Source organism: Phalangium opilio, unplaced genomic scaffold, assembly GCF_054372755.1.
Source record: "Phalangium opilio isolate 3A_F unplaced genomic scaffold, DU_Popi_V2 ptg000810l_1, whole genome shotgun sequence".
In the NCBI taxonomy this organism is placed as follows: Eukaryota; Metazoa; Arthropoda; class Arachnida; order Opiliones; family Phalangiidae; genus Phalangium; species Phalangium opilio.
The window spans coordinates 521,640-546,235 of NW_028324253.1; the positions used below are offsets into that span (position 1 = coordinate 521,640).

Genomic DNA, 24,596 nt, shown 5'->3' on the forward strand with positions numbered 1-24,596 from the left:
AAAAATACATTGGGTGTGGTACCTAGTCCGGGTTATCGTGGGTCATACAACCAAAGTAGTAAAGCAATCAAGTGGTTGGCTTGGGTTAGTAAAGAAATGAAGGTAGAAATACAGACAGCCCTATCTCCTGAAGGAGAAAAAAGAATTGGACCTTATTTAGTTGACGGTTACTCAAAGGATCCTGAAATTATCCTAGAGTTCAATGGTTGCGCGTATCACGGTTGTCCGAAATGTTTTAAAGGTAGTGAATGGAACAGTTTAGTAAATGATACAAATAAAAACTGTTACGAAAAGGGTCTGGATAGAATAGAATTTATAAAAAAGTTACACCCCAATGCAAAGTATATAATAATGTGGGAATGCGAGTTTGAAAAGTTGTTAAAGACAAATGTCGCTTGTAGTACCTTTTGCGAGACTGTAGAGGTACCTCCGCCAATATTAGCCAGGTCGGCTTTATACGGTGGAAGGACAGAAGTCTTCAAATTATATCATAAACCGGATGAAGCAAAAAACGAAAAAATTTATTATTACGACCTCATGTCACTCTATCCCGCTGTCAATAAATACGGAATCTACCCAAAAGGACATCCCAAAATTTTAAATAGTAACTTTAACTATGAAAAAAATGCCTATTTTGGTATAATATCGTGTGAACTCTTGCCCCCGACTGATCTATATATCCCAGTTTTACCATATAGGTTTAATGGAAAATTGTTTTTCCCCTTGTGTAAGTCATGTGCCCTTGAATCAAATAATGAAGAGTGTCGACATTCTGACAAGGAACGAATTATTTCGGGTATTTGGCCTTCGCCTGAAATTTACAAAGCCGTAGAAATGGGTTATAAAATTATCAAAATATACGAAGTACATCATTTCGACGAGACATTTCAGTATGAAAAACATGTTAACGATGGACTATTTGGCGGTTATGTTAACAATTTTTTGAAGATAAAACAAGCTAATTCCGGCTATCCGTCTTCCGTTAAAACTGACGAGCAAAAACAAAAATATATTGAATCGATTTACGAATCTGAAGGTATAAGTATCAAGATGGACGAAGTAGTCCATAACCCCGCGCTGAGAGCTATTTCAAAGATTTGTCTCAACAGTCTTTGGGGTCGTTTTGGTATGAATACAAACAAAACCAAAACACTAATTGTTAACGAGTGTACAGAACTTGTACGTATCTTATCTGATGACACAAAGGAATTGGTAGATTTAAGACCAATTAATGAAGAAATGTGCTTATTATCGTACAAAAACAAAGATGATTTTGTACCCACATATTTCAAAGGAAATCCGTATGTGGCCTGTTTCGTTTCGTGCTACGGAAGATTAACCTTATTCGAAACCTTATACACGGATACCGATAGCGTTTTATTTGTGGCGGGGGAAAACGATTTTAAGCCCCCCACGGGTAACAATTTAGGGTGTTGGGTTAACGAACTAGGGGACGCTACAATTACAGAGTTTGTTTCAAATGGTCCCAAGAGTTACGGTTACAGAACTTCGGACGGTCAATCTGTCGTGAAGGTTAAAGGAATTTGCCTTAATCGTGTTAACGAGAAAATTATAAACTTTGAAGCTATAGTGAACTCTATAAAAAATAAATCAAAACGTCTAAAAGTGGACGTTCCTTTCAACGTCATTAGAAATAAAACGTCGGCCACTCTTTTAAGTCGAAAACTAGAAAAAAGCTTTGGATTTACGTTTAACAAACGTGTAATTAAAGGTTGGGACACTTTGCCATTTGGTTTTAAAGCGGACCCATGAAAAGTATTTTAGAACTTTGTGTAAAAGAAAAAAATTAGTAATTTTATCTTGTGTAAATAACAAATCAAATAATCATAAAAATTAATAATGTATAGTCTAAAATTAACAAAATAGATCAATGTAAAAAAAAAGAATATAGGCGATTAAGATAACAGCTTAAAAAACCTCTGCTGTTCTAAGATAAAAAACGGACACGTGACCTATGGGGTCTCGCGTCTCTTGCTAGTGAGCCTCTCAAAAAATCACTCTCGAAATTACCTCCAACGCGAGAAGTTCATTTAATTTTAACCTTGCTAAAATAAACTATTTCCTGCAAATAAAGTCTCAAAGTTTATTCATTTACAAAATTACCAACAAAAGTATATTAAGACTAGTTAATTTTTCAGTCGGTTAATTAGTTCTTCTAGATAATATTAGTTCTCCCAATAACCTAAACACCAACAAGGAGCTATTCGCAACAACTTTACCTGATGAGAGAAAATCATCTTTGTGTAAAAAATAAAAAATTGTTGGTTAGTTTTTCACATATAATAACTGTACATGTAATATCATTGGAAGATCGATATAACATGGAACTATATAATAACATGAGGTTTAAACATCGGATTAAAGAAACTGAAAAACTTTTAAAACCAATTTTCGATAGTTTCCTAAATTGCACGAAATAAAGATATTATGATTTCCAATTGGGTCTTAGAATTTAATAATTAAATATTTTTTAGGCAATTTTAGAAAAATTAAGTAATAAGATAATAAGAACCGAAAATGAGAAATTATACAAAAATCACCCGTCATGGAGAAATTTACCTATTGCACGGGTCAGACCGATGTTGCGTGAAGGTGCGCAGGTGCAACAGGACCCAGATTCACAAATACCCTTCCTTTGGCGTTTGAACGAGCAACAACGTCAATGGCTAAGATCACAACATAGAAGTCAGGGGTTGCCCTTACCATCTGAAGCGGCCTCTACATCCACAACTCCTAACTCTAATAATCATCCTAGTCGCACTTCAAACCTTAACCGTAACCCACCACAATAAAATACACTAAGGTGCAATAAAACATTTATTTTCTGTTTTTCTTTACAATTGTCATTAAGAATTTGTTTTTCATAGTCTTGTATTTTTTTCCTTTAATGTTTTGTGTCAGTGACAGTTCTTTGCTATCGTGTGACAAGTAGATGGTGTCAACATCCCACGCAACTTCTTCACGATAATCGCGCGTACAAGCGTATACCGTTGAAAAACCTCCACAAACCAGGTCTTTTGATATATACTCTAAAGACATTCGAGGAAATATAGTTTTGAGCGCAGTTCCTAACTGAATGCTCATATGATTAATAACTTCAATCTCGTTGTTAATTGCTTTAAACTTGAAGACTCTATTTTCAATCACTTGGCACAGCTAAATAGTTTGTTCTTTATGTTAAAATCAATTAAAAATAATTTACTTTCTACACCCTGAATATCTAAATAGTGGAATGTGTGCTCTATCCATTTTTAAATAAACAAACTATGAATTCAATTTCAATAGGGAATAACAAAATAGGTTCTAGTACCTTGATTGGAACGTTGGTAATAAATATAAACATACGACAGGAGGAAAATGCCTGAAAAACTAGTTATTTCAAAAGGTATGACAATCTAACAGCTCAAATTAAAGTCGAGTCCTTTCAGATTTCGATGCCGATTTAGCTGGAAAAAACAAATCCCTTAAACATTTATATGTTGGAAGAAATTTTGCTACTATTAAACCATTGCAAGTACGACATCTTTACCAAAATAGTCCGGTTTAGTATAGGTAATTGCTTTCAAACCACTACTAACCTATCGGTGATTTATTTTGAATCAGTGATAACTTCGTTATAACTTGGAGGTAGGTTAGGTTTAGACACGTTAGGACGAGTCCTGGCATTTGGTGTTGACCTGTAAACGGGGTAGCCTCGGCCTCCACCTTGGCTTTAGTACCATTCTAATAGAAAATTAGACGTGAATTGCTTTGAATACGTCAGATTTGAAAGGAGAGTATTTACACACGCTTACTTTTCTGTGATTGTATTTTGAAACTAAGTACTGGTATTTGATTCCGTTTGGGCTGACAAATCTTTGTTCCTTTTGTAAGCGTAACTCTACACCCGTATCATCTCTTATCAATGACGTCACAGCTACAATTGTAGAAGATTTAACCCTTGGCAATGCACGTTCAAAGATTCCATTCGTCTCTTATCAATGACGTCACAACTACAATTGTAGAAGATTTAAGCCTTGGCAATGTACGTTTAAAGTATTTATCGTCTCTTATCTATGACGTCACAGTTGTAGAAGAGACTGACTTTTAATTACCATTAAAAACAATACCATAATCAAAATAAACTCCTTGAAAAAAGGTTAAAATTTTGAGTCAAACTAAATATTACAATGGATTGCACAACTTTCAGCCTATCATTAACCCTTGGCCATGTACGTTTAATAAATTCTCGTCTCTTATCAATGACGTCACAAATACAGTTGTAGATTTTCCCGCCAATGACGTCACAGATACAGTTGTAGACAGGACTGCCAGATACCCGCGCAATGTTTTCCCGCCAGGGGGCGCGCGGGGGCCCGCGAGTTTTCCCGCGAGGGGGCGCGAGGGGGCGCGCAAGTTTTCCCGCGAGGGGGCGCGCGCGAGTTTCCCAAGGGGGCGTGGCGAGAGGGCATTGACACTGTGACCTTGACATTCTACACCTACACTCTACACCTACATTCTACACCTACGGAGGTACGAAGTGTAGCCCTATACTACTCAACACATCTCCAATGCTAACTTACAAGGAAGCAGCCTCCAAAGATCTTTTGTCAAAATCTAGTAATCAGCCTAAATCCAGTAACAACCAGATGCCTAAAAACAATCGCCCAATGAAGACTAAAGTCATAACCACTGGGAAAAAGGAATCTACCATAGTGAGGGCCCTCCCAGAAAATACGAAAATAATCAGGAAAAAAGCGTTCTCTGTTTCACGCATAGACCCGGCTCTCACAACACAAGAATTTAAAAACTGGCTAGTGGACGAATATGCCTTAAAAACTGTAATCGTTACTAGACTGAAAACTCGCTTTCCAACATATGCCTCCTATCACGTTGCGGTGGGAAGCAGCGAATTTGAGCTCCTCAACAATCCAGAATCCTGGCCGGTAAACTCTGTTTATTCGGTATATAAGGGATGGTTACGCCAAAACAGGAAGTACGATGGAGCCAGAGACAAAATATTGGACGAAACAACTCCGAAAAAGTCGGAAGAGGTCAATGACAATAAAAAATGCCCTGGGCTGATTAGTGTTCGTACGGGGACCCCGACCCCGACCCCGAAAACCGGGGATCCCCGACTTTTTCCCCCGACCCCGACCCCGGTACCTAACATGTAAAATATAGTCGGGGTTTTTTTTCGGGGTTAGATTTTGGTTAGGTTATTTTTAGCAAATTATTTTTTGTCCTGCGCCAAAAACAATCATCTCATTCGTCTCAAATAAGTGCTCCGCTTCTCCTTTATGAAAAAAAGGGCAAGGGGGTAACTAACAACAAACAAAATACAGTAAAAACAGTCACCAAAATTCCAAAGTTCACCATCCTCCCTCTCGTGGATCGGCGGCCCTCCCCCGTCTTTTGTAATGGCAGTGGTCTTTCGTGGGAATCGTAGCTGCGTAGCTCGGAAAGTCGGAATTTATTGGGCTTTTTTACAGTTTCTTGCCTACTAGCTAAGAGTCACTATCTAAGTGCGATACGAAAATAAAGCTTCTTTCCAAACACCCAGAAATTAAACGATGTTTTTAACATTTTTCCAAAATTTTTCAGCATGCGATGTCTTACCCCGACCCCGACCCCGACTTGTTTTTTTCGGGGATAACCTGAGAGTATTTCGAAACGGTTTCAAGCGAAATAAATGCAAAGCGGGTTTTAAACCTAAAATATATTATTCCCATTATACTTATACCTCTTTAAGTGACGATGACGTCACGGAGAGGTATTATACTGGACGTGAATGGGGTGGGTGTCTGTCTGTGTGTGTCAGTCACCGCGTTCGCAGTTGGCAAATCGGAGCAAACGTGTTCGCAGTATAATTTTTGGCTTCTACTCCCAACGTTAGGATCAAGAAGTGCGTGGCGATCGGCTAGGGTTACGAGAAACGTCTAGCCTCCCAATTGCAGGGCTTCAACCAAAGGTTCATGCAATTGCAGATTTCTTATCATTTATTGTGAATCAATCGCCTTATATACCCTAAATTTCCAAAAATTGTTAAAGAGGCATACGCTAGAATTCAAACGTCAACTATAGCTATGTTTAAAATTATTTTAGGAATTAAGTTTCTTAAAATGACTTCAGTAGACCTACGTTAAACTACTGACGACTAAATTAATTAATATCAATTATATTTTCTTAATTATTTAAGAATAACCGCTTAATTGCGTCTCGTATCGGAGAGGTTTTTTTGATTTACCAACTTGTATATTGGAATATTTATCAATATTGGTTAAGCTTAAGTTTAATCATAGTCCTCTATTTGAGGTTGAGCCTGAAATTCTCTATGTTTATTTGAACAAGATACTCCCTTGCATTGTCTACAAATTAAAGAATAGACTGGACCAGTTTTGCCGCATTCACATTTCAAGTCACAGACTTCCTTGCATTTACGAGAGATCATCTGCATAAGCTCAGCTGGGGCAGGTTGTAGAGTGGTAACGATTGGTTTGAGTTCAGATCCTACCTGTCTCCAACCCCATTCTCTAGCATTTAGGCTGCTTTCAAGCCACGTTTGAACTTGGTGATAAACTCTATTTGAATACTGCTTTGCTGCCGCACTTGTTGGTGGAAAAGAAGCCAATTAAAAAGCTCAATTCCATAATCTTCATTTAACGTATACACTTGGTTTTGTCAACTTTGTTTCACACGCTTTAACTCAACTTTAGCCGTATTGACAAGTGTGGGCGAGCAATGGTATATATTAAAACATTAAGTTTTATGATGGTACAAAGGCTGTTTTACCCTCTCCCGTACTATATATTATAGATCTTGTCAGAAAAGAAACAAAATTTGTCAGTAATAGGAACTTTATGTTTCATTTTGGAAACGTATTCTGAAAATAAAAACCATAAATGCTTTAAATCCCCATTTTTTATATGAGACTAATCTTCAGGGTCAGATTGTGAACTTCCGGTTAGTTGTAGGGCAAACTATCTGAAGAGATGAATTATGTGTTTCTAGGTGATCTACAATTGAAGCCTAATTACGTGTTAATCGGTCAAGTAGAACCGGAGTTATTAAACGTTTTCTCGATTTTGTCCGCCATTTTCCAATATGGCGGAAATTCCTCCAATGGGAGAGTGTGGGAGACCACACCACGTTAAAGAGCGCCCAAAAATCTATAGGATCTGAAATTTTCAGCTTTGTTTCAATTTGTTGCGGGTTAAAACCTATTTTTCCTGCACTAATAGACATTGTAACTTCTAACGACCAAAACTTTTTGCTCCCGATTGACCACTATCATCCACCATTGCAAATTAAAGCCTATATAGAAAATCAACATCCCGGCACAAGCGCACAGAAACAAATACTAAATTACAAGCGTGGAGACTACGAAAACCTGTATAGAAGACTATTAAATAGAGACTGGTCCACTCTACTGAGCTCGACAGATGTAAACATGGCTGTGTCCATCCTACAGGACTCGGTCAAAGAAGAAATACAAGCACATGTACCCAAAATCAAATCATTTAATTCAAAATACCCATACTGGTTCTCGAAGGAACTAAAGAAGTGCCTCTCACAGAAACTTTATTATCACAGGAAATACAAAAGATCCAGGGCAACTGCGGACATGGAAAAGTTTAAAGCGAAGCGTAAAGAAGCACAAAGATTACTTAGACAAGACAGGGACAAAAGGAGCAAAAGTATCATTACAGAATTACGTGACAAGCCGGCCAAGCTTTGGGATTATGTGAACTGCAGGTTTGAAAAGAAAACCGAAGAGTGAACAATTTTGCTGCATGAAAGCGGTGATTACATCACACACAGCGAGGACATTGCCAAAATCTTCCGCGACTTATTTACAAACATTGGAGGCCCAGACTCCAAACCTCGGCAACGGGAAACCCTAGTCAACAGGCCCTGTGTAAAAGAACTTGGTGGATCCCTCCATTTGGCAGCTGAGCCCTTAACGCATCTGGAAGTCAAGGCTGAAGCAATAAAAAAACTTAAACCCAAAAAATCCACTGGCCCAGATGAAATTCCAAGTTTCATAGTGAAAGGATGTAGAGATATATTTATACCTATATTGCTACACATCATCAATCTGTCTCTGAAAAGCTGCACCTTCCCTAGTACCTGGAAAACATCAATTATAATTCTTATACACAAAAAAGGAACCAAATGCGACGCCAATAATTATAGGCCAATTACGCTCATTTCAACATTTGCAAAGATATTTGACATGGTCCTCCATAAACACATCAGCAGCTGGTTTAAACGTTACAGCTCAGGAGATCAGCATGGATTTAGAAAAGGGAGGTCAACCCTAACAAACTTAAGCTCTTTTATGAACTATGTGGCACCGCGGATCACTCAACAGAAGCAAATTGACTGCGTATTCATGGATCTATCAAAAGCGTTCGATCGCATGAACCATGAGCTATTGTTTGAAAAGCTAGGAGTAGTATATAAATAAGAGAACGGGATGGGTATGAATTTGCCATAGAGATAACATGGGGTATGATACCCTATGGGAAAATTAACATTGGGTATGAAAATTCGACGGTCTCGAATTTTTCCGAAGCGGCTTTTTTGTGCACCTTGGACGGCATGGAGAGTACGTAAGTTTTACGGTAAAATGAGAACAGAGCGGGACGGGTATGGACCATAGAAATAACATTGGGGGTATAAGTTTTGCCGCCTCATAGTACGGTAGAGGCTGACAAAGGTAGTACGGAGGGTCCGTACATAAATCGACGAGGGGGATTGGATTCTTACCGTTTCAGAGTACGGGGGAAGACCGAATTAATTGTATGAAAATTATTTGCCTAATCATCGGTGCTTTCCCTTTTATATTACGGGAGTCTGGTGTCGAGACAGAACGAAGAGTTCTCAAATTTCCCTTCCGAGAGAGAGGAGAACGTTTTCAGTGTACTTAAAGTATAAAAGAGCGTGCATTATAAATTCTCCATAGGAATTGTACATACAACATTGACTATAGGGTATATAAATTTTCTGAACAATGGAAAATGAGGATTGTTTTTAATTTCACCGATCCAAGGGTACGGGAGAGGCCGACTAAATATTACGGTTAGTTATTTAGGTACAGTTTTCAAGGAAGATCTACCGTATATCTATAAGCTATATTTATTATAATATTATTATATAAATTTCACGGTAAAATGAGAACAGAGCGGGACGGGTTAGGACCATAGAAATAACATTGGATGTATAATTTCGCCTCGATTTCTCTGAATCGGCTCTCGTGGACGGCAAGGAGAGGACAAAGTTTCACGGTTAAAAAAAAAAGAGAGAGAAAGAGGGAGAGTTCTAGTTTCGTTACTATGAGAGAAAAGCTCGAGGTTTGGAATTTCATAAATTGTTTATGCGTGCCTTTCATCCATACGAGACAGTTATCTGCCGCGGTGTGTTTTTAAATTAAGAAATAAAAATTGTAGTATGGGAGAGAAGAAAAAGAAATGTTTTTGGCGTGATGCAAAATTAAGTTTTGACGGTCTTAGTACAAAACGCGTACGGTGGGGTATAATATTTCGGTAAAGTTGGATATACGTATATTGTCATCGAAGAAACATGAGACATGGATGAGGGATATACCCTATGGAATATTACGATAGGTATGCCCCCTATAAAATGGATATAATTTCGATTCAATTTCTCTGAATCGTCTCTCTTGGTCGGCATGGAGAAGACGTAAGTTTCAAGGTTATAAAAAAGAGAGCTCTAGTTTCGTTACGATGAGAGAACACAAGGTTGGGAATTTCATAAATTGTTTATGCGTGCGTTACACCTATACGTGACAGTTGTCTGCGGTGAAGTGTTTTTGTAATTAAGAGAGGTAAATCAGCTTATTGGAGAGAAGAAAAAGAAATTTTTTGGCGTGATGTAAATTCAAGTTACAGTATGACCGTCTTTGAACAAATTGCGTACGGTGGGGTATAAGAGATCAGCAAAGTTTGTATACGTATATGGTGATAGAACGAACATAGTTCATGGATGAGGGATATACCCTATGTATTGTATCGAGGGGTACATACACCCTTTAGAATATAACCTGGATGGATATATTAAGTTATAATTTTCAAGGAAAATATACAGTATATCTACAAGTTTTATGTTTTTAATAACGTAAAATAATAATGAGGGTTACTACCCGTTTAATTTCATTCTTAATTCGTATCTGGTTTTGTACACATTTTGGAAAGCGACAAAAAATGTACGCGATTACCGTATTAAATTTTTTTGAGGTATTCGTTGCCAATGGGCCCTATAAAATGAAGTTTGGAAGGAATCTCCTGCAAGGTTGAAGTGAACTTTATGAGAGCCAAGAACGAATTTGTCGTTAAAGAACTACGGGAGAAAGTCGTGTTTGCACTTTTTGGTCACCTTTCCCCCACAACAAGCTAAACGTGAAAGACAAGGCTTTAATTTCCTCGATCTCCAGACAGAACAAAGCCATAGAGTTAGCTAGATTGAGAGCATAATTTCGTGTCAATTTCTCTGAATCGGCTCTCTTGCTCGGCAAGGTGAGGACGTAAGTTTCATTTTCTCCCAAGTCTCGAGAGGAAGCGAAAATCGTTTAAGGTTATTCTTATTTTTTTACGGAGTCCATCACCACAAGGTATCCAATAAGGCCTACAACTATTTCGCGGACTTTCTTCAACTATGTCTGGCCTCGATTGTCTAAACGTGTGAGGCTTTTATCCACAATATAAGGTTGAAAGCATTGTCAAATACTAAACTAGATTAAAAGGTGCGGTTGGATGACATTTTCATTAAAAATTGCTCTTAAATAACTAATTTCAATAAGACGTTCTGATTTTTGAACAAACTGTGGTTGAAATAACTAATTTCAATAAGACGTTCTGCTTTTTGAGCAAACTGTGGTTGAAACTGTTGTAAAACTATTAAAATGTGTTTTTAAAGATACCCTATGGGAAAATTAACATTGGGTAAGAAAAAACGACGGTCTCGAATGTTTCCGAAGCGGCTGTTTTGTGCACCTTGGACGGCATGGAGAGTACGTAAGTTTCACGGTAAAATGAGAAAAGAACGGGACGGGTTAGTAATAACATTGAGTGTATATTTTCGTCTCGATTTCTCTGAATTGGCTCTCTTGGACAGCAAGGAGAGGACATAAATTTCACGGTTAAAAAAAAAGAGAGAGATAGCTCTAGTTTCGTTACGATGAGAGAACTCGAGGTTTTGGAATTTCATAAATGGTTTGTGCGTGCGTTTCACCCATACGAGACATTTGTCTGCGGCGGTGTGTTTTTTTATTAAGGATGGTAAATCGGAGTATAGTAAAGAAGAAAAAGCTTTTTTTTGACTCATAAACTGTTGTAAAATGATTAAAATGTGTTTTTAAAAAGTAAATCTATTAAAATGTGTTGTTAAATAAGTAAAAATTGGATAATTGTTGATAAATTACTATAAAAAATTGTTGAAAATTTCGTTAAATGACAAAATTTGAATAAAAATATCATTGAATGCCTTTAGTATGATAGAAAATAATGTGAAGTGACTGAGAAGCTTTTTGGAGTGTTGTTAAATGAATAAAAGGTGGTTTAAAGTGTCGTTAAATGACTAAAATAAGAATGGAAATGTCGATAAATGACTAAAATAAGAATGCAAATGTCGTTAAATGATTAAAATAAGAATGGAAATGTCGTTAAGTGACTAAAATAAGAATGGAAATGTCGTTAAATGACAAAAATAAGAATGGAAATGTCGTTAGATGACTAAAATAAGAATGCAAATGTCGTTAAATGACTATAATATAGAAGAAAACGATCTTGAATGACTAAAATGTGGCTTGAAGCGTAGTTAAATTACAGAAAAGTAGTTGAAAATGTTGATTAATGACTAAGAAATGGTTTAAAGTGTTGATAAATGACTAAAAAGTGGTTCAAAGCTTCAATAAATGACTATAAAATGAAATAAAATTACATTAATGGACCGAAAAGCTGTCTATAGTGCCGATAAATGACTAAAAAATACTACGAAGAGTTGTGAAATGACTAAAACATGGTTCAAAGTGTTGTTAAGTTAATAAAATGGTGTTGAAAGTGTTGATGAATGTCTAGAAAAGTGGTTGAAAGGGTCGTTAAATAATTAAAATAAGAATGAAAATGTCTTTAAATGACTATAATATAAAAGAGAACGATGTTAAATGAGTGAAAAGCGGTTTAAAGGGTAGTAAAATTACTAAAACGTTCTTGAAAGTGTTGATAAATGACAAAAAATTTGTTGAAAGTGTTGATAAATGACTAAAAAGTTGTTGAAAGTGTTGATAAATGGCTAAAAAGTTGTTGAAAGTGTTGATAAATGACTAAAAAGTTGTTGAAGGTGTTGATAAATGACTAAAAAGTTGTTGAAAGTGTTGATAAATGACTAAAAAGTTGTTGAAAGTGTTGATAAATGAGTAAAAAGTTGTTGAAAGTGTTGATAAATGACTAAAAAGTTGCTGAAAGTGTTGATAAATGACAAAAAAGTTGTTGAAAGTGTTGATAAATGAATAAAAAGTTGTTGAAAGTGTTGATAAATGACTAAAAAGTTGTTGAAAGTGTTGATAAATGAATAAAAAGTTGTTGAAAGAGTTGATAAATGACAAAAAAGTTGTTGAAAGTGTTGATAAATGAATTAAAGGTTGTTGAAAGTGTTGATAAATGACTATAACGTTGTTGAAAGTGTTGATAAATGACTAAAAAGTGGTTCAAGCTTCGTTAAATGACTATAATGTGATCGAAAATTATGTTAATGGAACGAAAAGTTGTTCGTTGTGTTGTCAAATGACAAAAAGGTTATAGGAAGTGTCTTTAAATGACGTTTAATGACAATAATAAAAAAGATAACGATGGTAAATGACTGAAAAGCGTTTTAAAGCGTAGTTAAATTACTGAAAAGCAGTTGAAAATGTTGATTAATGACTAAAAAGTGGTTCAAAGTGTTGATAAATGACTAAAAAGTGGTTGAAAGCTTCGTTAAATTACTATAATATGATAGAAAATTATGTTAAAGGAGCGAAAAGCTGTTTGAAGTGCTGTCAAATGACGAAATATGCTAGGAAGTGTTGTTAAATTACTAAAAACTGGTTCAAAGTCTGGTTAAATTTCTGAAAACTGGTTGAAAGTGTTGCTAAATATATGATTATGATGAGATACGCCAGCATTTACGTGATTGGTTGAATTTATCATATTATAGAGAGACCTTATAAAATACTTCGCAGATCCCAAGATAAGGCTTACACAATTCTTCAAGCTGTCCGCAATACTAAATGGTGATAATCAATTTAATCTGTATTAAAATTAATTCTTTCCCACGTGGTACCATGAACTTAAGTATAAGGCTTACACAATTCTTCAAGCTGTCCGCAATACTTCTAAATGGTGATAATCAATTTAATCTGTATTAAAGATAATTCTTTCCCACGTGGTACCATGAACTTAAGTTCTGCCCTATAAAATTTTGACTTAAGCCTTGCCTACACTCTCTCTAAATTATCACCATTCTACGTACCTTATCGTAAATAATTAAAACCGTTCAAATCGATTTAACCAACTTTGATCAAATATTTTCTATAGGGAGTGAAAATGTCTCTTTTGGGTGGGCATCGTCCACCGAAACATCACTAATTTAAATGGTGTAGGTGCCCCAATGCTGATGAAGTCGACGGAGATGGACGGCTGTTATATATGCATAAGTCTAACTTTAAAGATAAGAAATATACGTGTGCATATATATGACCATCACCACACAATATCATACCCAATAGGGCCTCTAATTATTTATTGGATTTTCTTTACATATGTCTGGCCTCCAATGTCTAAACATTAAAGATTTCTATCAAAATTATATGGTTGAAACGTTTTCAAATACTAAATTTCATAAAAAAAACGGTTAGACGAGAAATGTTTCATTGAAAACTGCTCTTAAATAACAAATTTAAATATGAAGTTCTGCTTTTTCAATAAAATTTGGTTGAAAGTATTGTTAAATGAATAAAAAGTGCATGATTTCATTAAAAAGAACGGTTAGACGAAAAATGTTCCATTGAAAATTGCTGTTAAATAATTAATTTTAATAGGAAGATCTGCTTTTTCAATAAAATATGGTTGAAAGTGTTGTTACATGAGTAAAGAATAAGTTGCAAGTGCTAGTAAATGACTAAAAAGTTGTTGACAGTTTTGATAAATGAGAAAAAATGGTTAGAATGACTTTAAAGCGGTTGGAAGTTTCGTTAAATGACTACAACAAGGTTGAAAATATTGTTAAATGACCAATAAAGTGGTTGAAAGTGTGGTTAAATGAGAAAAAGATGTTTGAAAATGTTGTGAAATGAAAAATATACTAGCAGTAGTTGGTCCTGTAACGTAACGGATGTGGATTACCAAAATATAACCATTTGATTTCAATCGTGATTGGATACTATAATAACCTAAAATTTGGAATATCACGACGTTTCGAGGATGCTTTTAGACAATTTTAGTCAAAACCCATTGGGAAAAATTCACTTTTATCAGTATCATTTCTGTCTTACGGTTAAATTTCAGAATATCTACTATCCACTTTCGAACAGAAGTCCAATGCAAATTTAGCCAACGTCTTCGCGTAGTTTGAATAGAGTGTGATATGCCAATGTCATTGGATGAAAGTGTCAAGGGACCAAACCTCACCAGAGACGCCACACGCGTATTTTTGTTATCATCGCGCGTGTTTTATTAGGCGGCCCCCTGGTCCTGAGGTTTGGTCCCGAAAGTGGATAGTAGATATTCTGAAATTTAACCGTAAGATAGAAATGATGCTGATAAAAGTGAATTTTTCCCAATGGGTTTTGACTAAAATTGTCTAAAAGAATCCTCGAAACGTCGTGATATTCCAAATTTTAGGTTATTATAGTATCCAATCACGATTGAAATCAAATGGTTATATTTTGGTAATCCACATCCGTTACGTTACAGGACCAACTACTGCTAGTATATTTTTCATTTCACAACACTTTCAAACATCTTTTTCTCATTTAACCACACTTTCAACCACTTTATTGGTCATTTAACAATATTTTCAACCTTGTTGTAGTCATTTAACGAAACTTCCAACCGCTTTAAAGTCATTCTAACCATTTTTTCTCATTTATCAAAACTGTCAACAACTTTTTAGTCATTTACTAGCACTTGCAACTTATTCTTTACTCATGTAACAACACTTTCAACCATATTTTATTGAAAAAGCTGATCTTCCTATTAAAATTAGTTATTTAACAGCAATTTTCAATGGAACATTTTTCGTCTAACCGTTCTTTTTAATGAAATCATGCACTTTTTATTCATTTAACAATACTTTCAACCAAATTTTATTGAAAAAGCAGAACTTCATATTTAAATTTGATATTTAAGAGCAGTTTTCAATGAAACATTTCTCGTCTAACCGTTTTTTTTATGAAATTTATTATTTGAAAACGTTTCAACCATATAATTTTGATAGAAATCTTTAATGTTTAGACATTGGAGGCCAGACATATGTAAAGAAAATCCAATAAATAATTAGAGGCCCTATTGGGTATGATATTGTGTGGTGATGGTCATATATATGCACACGTATATTTCTTATCTTTAAAGTTAGACTTATGCATATATAACAGCCGTCCATCTCCGTCGACTTCATCAGCATTGGGGCACCTACACCATTTAAATTAGTGATGTTTCGGTGGACGATGCCCACCAAAAAGAGACATTTTCACTCCCTATAGAAAATATTTCATCAAAGTTGGTTAAATCGATTTGAACGGTTTTAATTATTTACGATAAGGTACGTAGAATGGTGATAATTTAGAGAGAGTGTAGGCAAGGCTTAAGTCAAAATTTTATAGGGCAGAACTTAAGTTCATGGTACCACGTGGGACAAAATTATCTTTAATACAGATTAAATTGATTATCACCATTTAGAAGTATTGCGGACAGCTTGAAGAATTGTGTAAGCCTTATACTTAAGTTCATGGTACCACGTGGGAAAGAATTAATTTTAATACAGATTAAATTGATTATCACCATTTAGTATTGCGGACAGCTTGAAGAATTGTGTAAGCCTTATCTTGGGATCTGCGAAGTATTTTATAAGGTCTCTCTATAATATGATAAATTCAACCAATCACGTAAATGCTGGCGTATCTCATCATAATCATATGTTTAGCAACACTTTCAACCAGTTTTCAGAAATTTAACCAGACTTTGAACCAGTTTTTAGTAATTTAACAACACTTCCTAGCATATTTCGTCATTTGAAAGCACTTCAAACAGCTTTTCGGTCCTTTAACATAATTTTCTATCATATTATAGTAATTTAACGAAGCTTTCAACCACTTTTTAGTCATTTATCAACACTTTGAACCACTTTATAGTCATTAATCAACATTTTCAACTGCTTTTTAGTAATTTAACTACGCTTTAAAACGCTTTTCAGTCATTTACCATCGTTATCTTTTTTATTATTGTCATTAAACGTCATTTAAAGACACTTCCTATAACCTTTTTGTTATTTGACAACACAACGAACAACTTTTCGTTCCATTAACATAATTTTCGATCACATTATAGTCATTTAACGAAGATTGAACCACTTTTTAGTCATTTATCAACACTTTCAACAACGTTATAGTCATTTATCAACACTTTCAACAACCTTTAATTCATTTATCAACACTTTCAACAACTTTTTTGTCATTTATCAACTCTTTCAACAACTTTTTATTCATTTATCAACACTTTCAACAACTTTTTAGTCATTTATCAACACTTTCAACAACCTTTTATTCATTTATCAACACTTTCAACAACTTTTTTGTCATTTATCAACACTTTCAACAACTTTTTACTCATTTATCAACACTTTTAACAACTTTTTAGTCATTTATCAACACTTTCAACAACTTTTTACTCATTTATCAACACTTTCAACAACTTTTTAGTCATTTATCAACACTTTCAACAACTTTTTAGTCATTTATCAACACTTTCAACAACTTTTTAGTCATTTATCAACACCTTCAACAACTTTTTAGTCATTTATCAACACTTTCAACAACTTTTTAGCCATTTATCAACACTTTCAACAACTTTTTAGTCATTTATCAACACTTTCAACAAATTTTTTGTCATTTATCAACACTTTCAAGAACGTTTTAGTAATTTTACTACCCTTTAAACCGCTTTTCACTCATTTAACATCGTTCTCTTTTATATTATAGTCATTTAAAGACATTTTCATTCTTATTTTAATTATTTAACGACCCTTTCAACCACTTTTCTAGACATTCATCAACACTTTCAACACCATTTTATTAACTTAACAACACTTTGAACCATGTTTTAGTCATTTCACAACTCTTCGTAGTATTTTTTAGTCATTTATCGGCACTATAGACAGCTTTTCGGTCCATTAATGTAATTTTATTTCATTTTATAGTCATTTATTGAAGCTTTGAACCACTTTTTAGTCATTTATCAACACTTTAAACCATTTCTTAGTCATTAATCAACATTTTCAACTACTTTTCTGTAATTTAACTACGCTTCAAGCCACATTTTAGTCATTCAAGATCGTTTTCTTCTATATTATAGTCATTTAACGACATTTGCATTCTTATTTTAGTCATCTAACGACATTTCCATTCTTATTTTTGTCATTTAACGACATTTCCATTCTTATTTTAGTCACTTAACGACATTTCCATTCTTATTTTAATCATTTAACGACATTTGCATTCTTATTTTAGTCATTTATCGACATTTCCATTCTTATTTTAGTCATTTAACGACACTTTAAACCACCTTTTATTCATTTAACAACACTCCAAAAAGCTTCTCAGTCACTTCACATTATTTTCTATCATACTAAAGGCATTCAATGATATTTTTATTCAAATTTTGTCATTTAACGAAATTTTCAACAATTTTTTATAGTAATTTATCAACAATTATCCAATTTTTACTTATTTAACAACACATTTTAATAGATTTACTTTTTAAAAACACATTTTAATCATTTTACAACAGTTTATGAGTCAAAAAAAAGCTTTTTCTTCTTTACTATACTCCGATTTACCATCCTTAATAAAAAAACACACCGCCGCAGACAAATGTCTCGTATGGGTGAAACGCACGCACAAACCATTTATGAAATTCCAAAACCTCGAGTTCTCTCATCGTAACGAAACTAGAGCTATCTCTCTCTTTTTTTTTAACCGTGAAATTTATGTCCTCTCCTTGCTGTCCAAGAGAGCCAATTCAGAGAAATCGAGACGAAAATATACACTCAATGTTATTACTAACCCGTCCCGTTCTTTTCTCATTTTACCGTGAAACTTACGTACTTCTCCATGCCGTCCAAGGTGCACAAAACAGCCGCTTCGGAAACATTCGAGACCGTCGTTTTTTCTTACCCAATGTTAATTTTCCCATAGGGTATCTTTAAAAACACATTTTAATAGTTTTACAACAGTTTCAACCACAGTTTGCTCAAAAAGCAGAACGTCTTATTGAAATTAGTTATTTCAACCACAGTTTGTTCAAAAATCAGAACGTCTTATTGAAATTAGTTATTTAAGAGCAATTTTTAATGAAAATGTCATCCAACCGCACCTTTTAATCTAGTTTAGTATTTGACAATGCTTTCAACCTTATATTGTGGATAAAAGCCTCACACGTTTAGACAATCGAGGCCAGACATAGTTGAAGAAAGTCCGCGAAATAGTTGTAGGCCTTATTGGATACCTTGTGGTGATGGACTCCGTAAAAAAATAAGAATAACCTTAAACGATTTTCGCTTCCTCTCGAGACTTGGGAGAAAATGAAACTTACGTCCTCACCTTGCCGAGCAAGAGAGCCGATTCAGAGAAATTGACACGAAATTATGCTCTCAATCTAGCTAACTCTATGGCTTTGTTCTGTCTGGAGATCGAGGAAATTAAAGCCTTGTCTTTCACGTTTAGCTTGTTGTGGGGGAAAGGTGACCAAAAAGTGCAAACACGACTTTCTCCCGTAGTTCTTTAACGACAAATTCGTTCTTGGCTCTCATAAAGTTCACTTCAACCTTGCAGGAGATTCCTTCCAAACTTCATTTTATAGGGCCCATTGGCAACGAATACCTCAAAAAAATTTAATACGGTAATCGCGTACATTTTTTGTCGCTTTCCAAAATGTGTACAAAACCAGATACGAATTAAGAATGAAATTAAACGGGTAGTAACCCTCATTATTATTTTACGTTATTAAAAACATAAAACTTGTAGATATACTGTATATTTTCCTTGAAAATTATAACTTAATATATCCATCCAGGTTATATTCTAAAGGGTGTATGTACCCCTCGATACAATACATAGGGTATATCCCTCATCCATGAACTATGTTCGTTCTATCACCATATACGTATACAAACTTTGCTGATCTCTTATACCCCACCGTACGCAATTTGTTCAAAGACGGTCATACTGTAACTTGAATTTACATCACGCCAAAAAATTTCTTTTTCTTCTCTCCAATAAGCTGATTTACCTCTCTTAATTACAAAAACACTTCACCGCAGACAACTGTCACGTATAGGTGTAACGCACGCATAAACAATTTATGAAATTCCCAACCTTGTGTTCTCTCATCGTAACGAAACTAGAGCTCTCTTTTTTATAACCTTGAAACTTACGTCTTCTCCATGCCGACCAAGAGAGACGATTCAGAGAAATTGAATCGAAATTATATCCATTTTATAGGGGGCATACCTATCGTAATATTCCATAGGGTATATCCCTCATCCATGTCTCATGTTTCTTCGATGACAATATACGTATATCCAACTTTACCGAAATCTTATACCCCACCGTACGCGTTTTGTACTAAGACCGTCAAAACTTAATTTTGCATCACGCCAAAAACATTTCTTTTTCTTCTCTCCCATACTACAATTTTTATTTCTTAATTTAAAAACACACCGCGGCAGATAACTGTCTCGTATGGATGAAAGGCACGCATAAACAATTTATGAAATTCCAAACCTCGAGCTTTTCTCTCATAGTAACGAAACTAGAACTCTCCCTCTTTCTCTCTCTTTTTTTTAACCGTGAAACTTTGTCCTCTCCTTGCCGTCCACGAGAGCCGATTCAGAGAAATCGAGGCGAAATTATACATCCAATGTTATTTCTATGGTCCTAACCCGTCCCGCTCTGTTCTCATTTTACCGTGAAATTTATATAATAATATTATAATAAATATAGCTTATAGATATACGGTAGATCTTCCTTGAAAACTGTACCTAAATAACTAACCGTAATATTTAGTCGGCCTCTCCCGTACCCTTGGATCGGTGAAATTAAAAACAATCCTCATTTTCCATTGTTCAGAAAATTTATATACCCTATAGTCAATGTTGTATGTACAATTCCTATGGAGAATTTATAATGCACGCTCTTTTATACTTTAAGTACACTGAAAACGTTCTCCTCTCTCTCGGAAGGGAAATTTGAGAACTCTTCGTTCTGTCTCGACACCAGACTCCCGTAATATAAAAGGGAAAGCACCGATGATTAGGCAAATAATTTTCATACAATTAATTCGGTCTTCCCCCGTACTCTGAAACGGTAAGAATCCAATCCCCCTCGTCGATTTATGTACGGACCCTCCGTACTACCTTTGTCAGCCTCTACCGTACTATGAGGCGGCAAAACTTATACCCCCAATGTTATTTCTATGGTCCATACCCGTCCCGCTCTGTTCTCATTTTACCGTAAAACTTACGTACTCTCCATGCCGTCCAAGGTGCACAAAAAAGCCGCTTCGGAAAAATTCGAGACCGTCGAATTTTCATACCCAAGGTTAATTTTCCCATAGGGTATCATACCCCATGTTATCTCTATGGCAAATTCATACCCATCCCGTTCTCTTATTTATATACTACTGCTAGGTAATTACGGCATGGGAGGATCAGTGTTAAAACTACTCCAGAGTTACCTAAATGAACGGAGGAATTACATCAAAGTCAACGGTCAACTCACCCGTATTAGCTATAATACAGTCAGGGGAGTTCCACAAGGATCATCGTTAGGCCCGCTGTTGTTTTTAATATTTATGAACGACCTTTATAATTCAACAACAAAGACTGTAAAGTTAAAGGCTTTTGCTGACGACAACAAGGCATTTAAAGAAATAAATTCTACAAACGATTGTAAGGAACTGGAAATAGAGCTAGAGCGAATCAGAGCATGGGGTCTATCAAACGAAATGCCACTTAACGCTGCAAAGACGTTCATAACTTCCTTTACCAGGAAAACAAATAATATCTCTTATAACTATCAAATAAATAGGGGCTAGCCACCACCCCTCTATGCGATGTAAAGGGACCCACCTGTAAACAAGCCACAGGCTTAGAGTGGAAATCCCTTCATAGACAAAGCTTAGATTAAATAACAAGGAAATAACTAGGACAAACCTCTCAAAGGATCTTGGAATCTGGATGGACAGCAAACTATACTTCCAGGAACAAATAGGACATGTAATATCCGATTGCAAGAGAAGGCTTTACGGTGTTCTGGCTATAGCGAGAAATCTGAACAGTATGCACGTCTTTTCTAACCTTTATAAGGCAATAGTCAGGCCAAAAATAGAATACTGCTGTAGTATCTGGGGAGGATGCTCAAGTACTAGCATAGCTCAATTGGAACGTCTGCAAAGAAAATACGTAGAGTTGCTTAACATATACTTCCTTAAGAAACCAAAATACCAGTATGAAAGAGTGTTAGTAGATCAAAAAATATTGTCCATCTCTAACAGGTTAAAATATAACGACCTATCTTTTCTACACAGCATCATACATTACAGAACAGACACATCCGAACTAGTAAAAAATATATATTTCAAGGTCAACTCCAAAAACACAAGAGTAAAAGACACATTCTTCATTGCAAAAGACAATAGAATAAATCCGCTAAATAGGGCTCAAAGTACTTATAATAAAATCAGTAATAATATCGATATTTTCCAAAATTCTAAAACCAGATTTCAGAACGAGCTTAAAACTTTATTCCTAAACAATCAATTTAATGACAATGATAGAAAGTAACGAATACTTATCATAGAAACTTACTTACTTTCAAATGCGCAAAAGCAAATATATAAAGAATAAGACAGAGCGCTAAAGTTCAAAGCCTTACCCATTTTATCAACTAATAAATTTAATCTTTTATTTCATAAGTATATTGCTTTTAAAACTTTACTTATGTATTTTTATTGTGACACAATTTAAAACTAATATAAAACCTCTGTTGTACTACGGAAAGTGCCAACGGCATGTTGTATAGCAGAGACAATAAACTGGTATTGAATTGAATTATTATTATTATTATTATTATTATTATTATTATTAGAAAGATAAAAATCATATTATTATTAGTAGAAAGATAAAAATCATATTATTATTATTAGAAAGATAAAATCATTATTATTATTGCTATTAGAAACATAAAAATCATTCTTATTATTAGAAAGATAAAAATCATATTATTATTATCAAATTAATAAAGTACGGCATGGACGGCAACCTGCTAAGCTGGCTTTCAAGCTACTTAGTAAGAAGGAAGAATATAATTAAGATCAATAATGCTGTTACAAACTTCACATTTTTTCTACCAGAGGGGTTCCACAAGGATCTGAACTCGGTCCGGTTTTAACCGTTATTTACATTAACAACTTACTAAGTCCAAAAAAGGGTACCCTACAGGAGAGAAATATAAAGGCCTATGCGGACGATAATAAGTTATACCGTGAAGTAAGCAATAGAATGACGAATTACAGAAAATAATTGATTGGGGAAAACGTAAAGGCTTGCCACTTAACGCCAAGAAAACATTTGTTGTTGTTTCGTTTCATCGAAAAACCAATCCTATCAAATACGACTACGTGGTTGATGGAGAACAGGCAAAATCGTCATCTTCGCTGGAATTGGGTAAACGTTCAACTTACGAAAAAGATTTGTTATCGCTTGTTTCAATCTCGTTTTTAAGCTTTTTGCCCATAGCAAAAGCTTTATACGGAGACCCCTGAAAGCAGGCTGGCTGGCTAGATGGCAGGACGGCTGGCTGTTTCGCGGTCGCGTACATTTTCGTAAATTTAAATACACGGCAGAGCTCGCCGGAATTTGATTCTCCACCGCACTAGCGACATCTATACTAAATTCGATCATATTTTCGACGAGAAAATGCTGACTTTCGGAGGTAGCAGGAATCGAACTGACGTTGGCGGTGTGGGATGCGGATACTTTACGTCTGCGCCACTACGGATTGTTGTTAAGCTATCGATATTTTTTCTATACTTTTCCACGCCTTTGCTTATTGGTAGCGGTAATCGAACTGACGTTGCCGGTGTGAATATCCCTAATTTCGGGTTTTGTTAAAGACAATATCACACTGCAAAAAGCGTTAATATGCCTTGACACACAATCTTCGTTACTCGTCCTAAATAAACTTTGACTACAGATGTTTTGGTTAAGAGAGGTTTTTCTTTAATATTTTATTAAAATTACTTGATATTAATTATTTTTACCGGGAGTTACTTCTCATACTTCTAGTTGTATCGTATTAAGAGACGATTTTCATATTATCATTTGAACCAAGCTATTATTGACGTTTGACACCTAGACTATGCCTCTTTCGCAACTGTGTCTAAAAGACCATAAAATGGTGTAGTTCGATTGAGGATGACAGTGGCAGTACTGTCTTCCACAATTCCATTTACTACAAAATAGAGAACATTTTTGTTCAGATTAGGAAACTGCGAACGCAATCCCTTGGGTTAAAACAACCGAGGGGCTGACCACTTACAAAAAATGTGTACACTTGACTTCAGATTTCAAAACATTCCTAATGATTTCTAAAGATTTGAAAATTTTCAGAAATTTTTACAATTTCCAAATATTTCGTAAGATTTCAACAGAGACTTCAAAATTGCATTGAAGTTTTATGATATCAACAGATTTAGAAAAATTTCCAGAAATTTCGAATAAGATTTCATAAAATTTCCAGAAAATTCAACCAGGATTTCATAAAATTTCCAGAAATTAGGAATAAGATTTCATAAAATTTCCAGAAATTTCGAATAAGATTTCATAAAATTTCCAGAAAATTCAACGAAAATTTCATAAAATTTCCAGAAATTTCAACCAAGATTTCATAAAATTTCAACTAAAATTCTCGATGATTTTAAGTCCGATTTCCAAAGACTTCAGGATTTCCAAATATTTCAGGATTTCAAAATTTCACCCAAGATTTCAAAAATTCAACCAAGATTTCAAAAATTTCAAGATGTTGGAAATCTGATTTCATGGGCGTTTGTACACTCGATTTCGCAAGTGATCAGCCCCTCGGTAACAACAGATTGACAGACAGACACACACACAGAGAGATGGATGCGTCGAGAACAGAACCTCTCCATTGCATTCATCACCCGGTGAAGTAAAAAATCTAGTCTCTATATTGTCTTCATATGAGTCAAAAACTGTTCGACATTTGTCCAACGTAGGCTAGATATTACACCAATATGGGCTTG

General features: G+C 35.0%; 1 long non-coding RNA gene across 1 annotated transcript; it reads right to left on the bottom strand.

Annotated features, from left to right (window-relative positions):
• Positions 1-21,017: 21,017 nt before the first annotated feature.
• Positions 21,018-21,619, bottom strand: LOC149587848 (uncharacterized). The gene is made up of 3 exons (XR_016380178.1): positions 21,487-21,619; positions 21,219-21,313; positions 21,018-21,107 (listed from the first exon to the last, which is right to left on the bottom strand). It is a non-coding gene; the product is annotated as an uncharacterized LOC149587848 (long non-coding RNA).
• Positions 21,620-24,596: the final 2,977 nt, after the last annotated feature.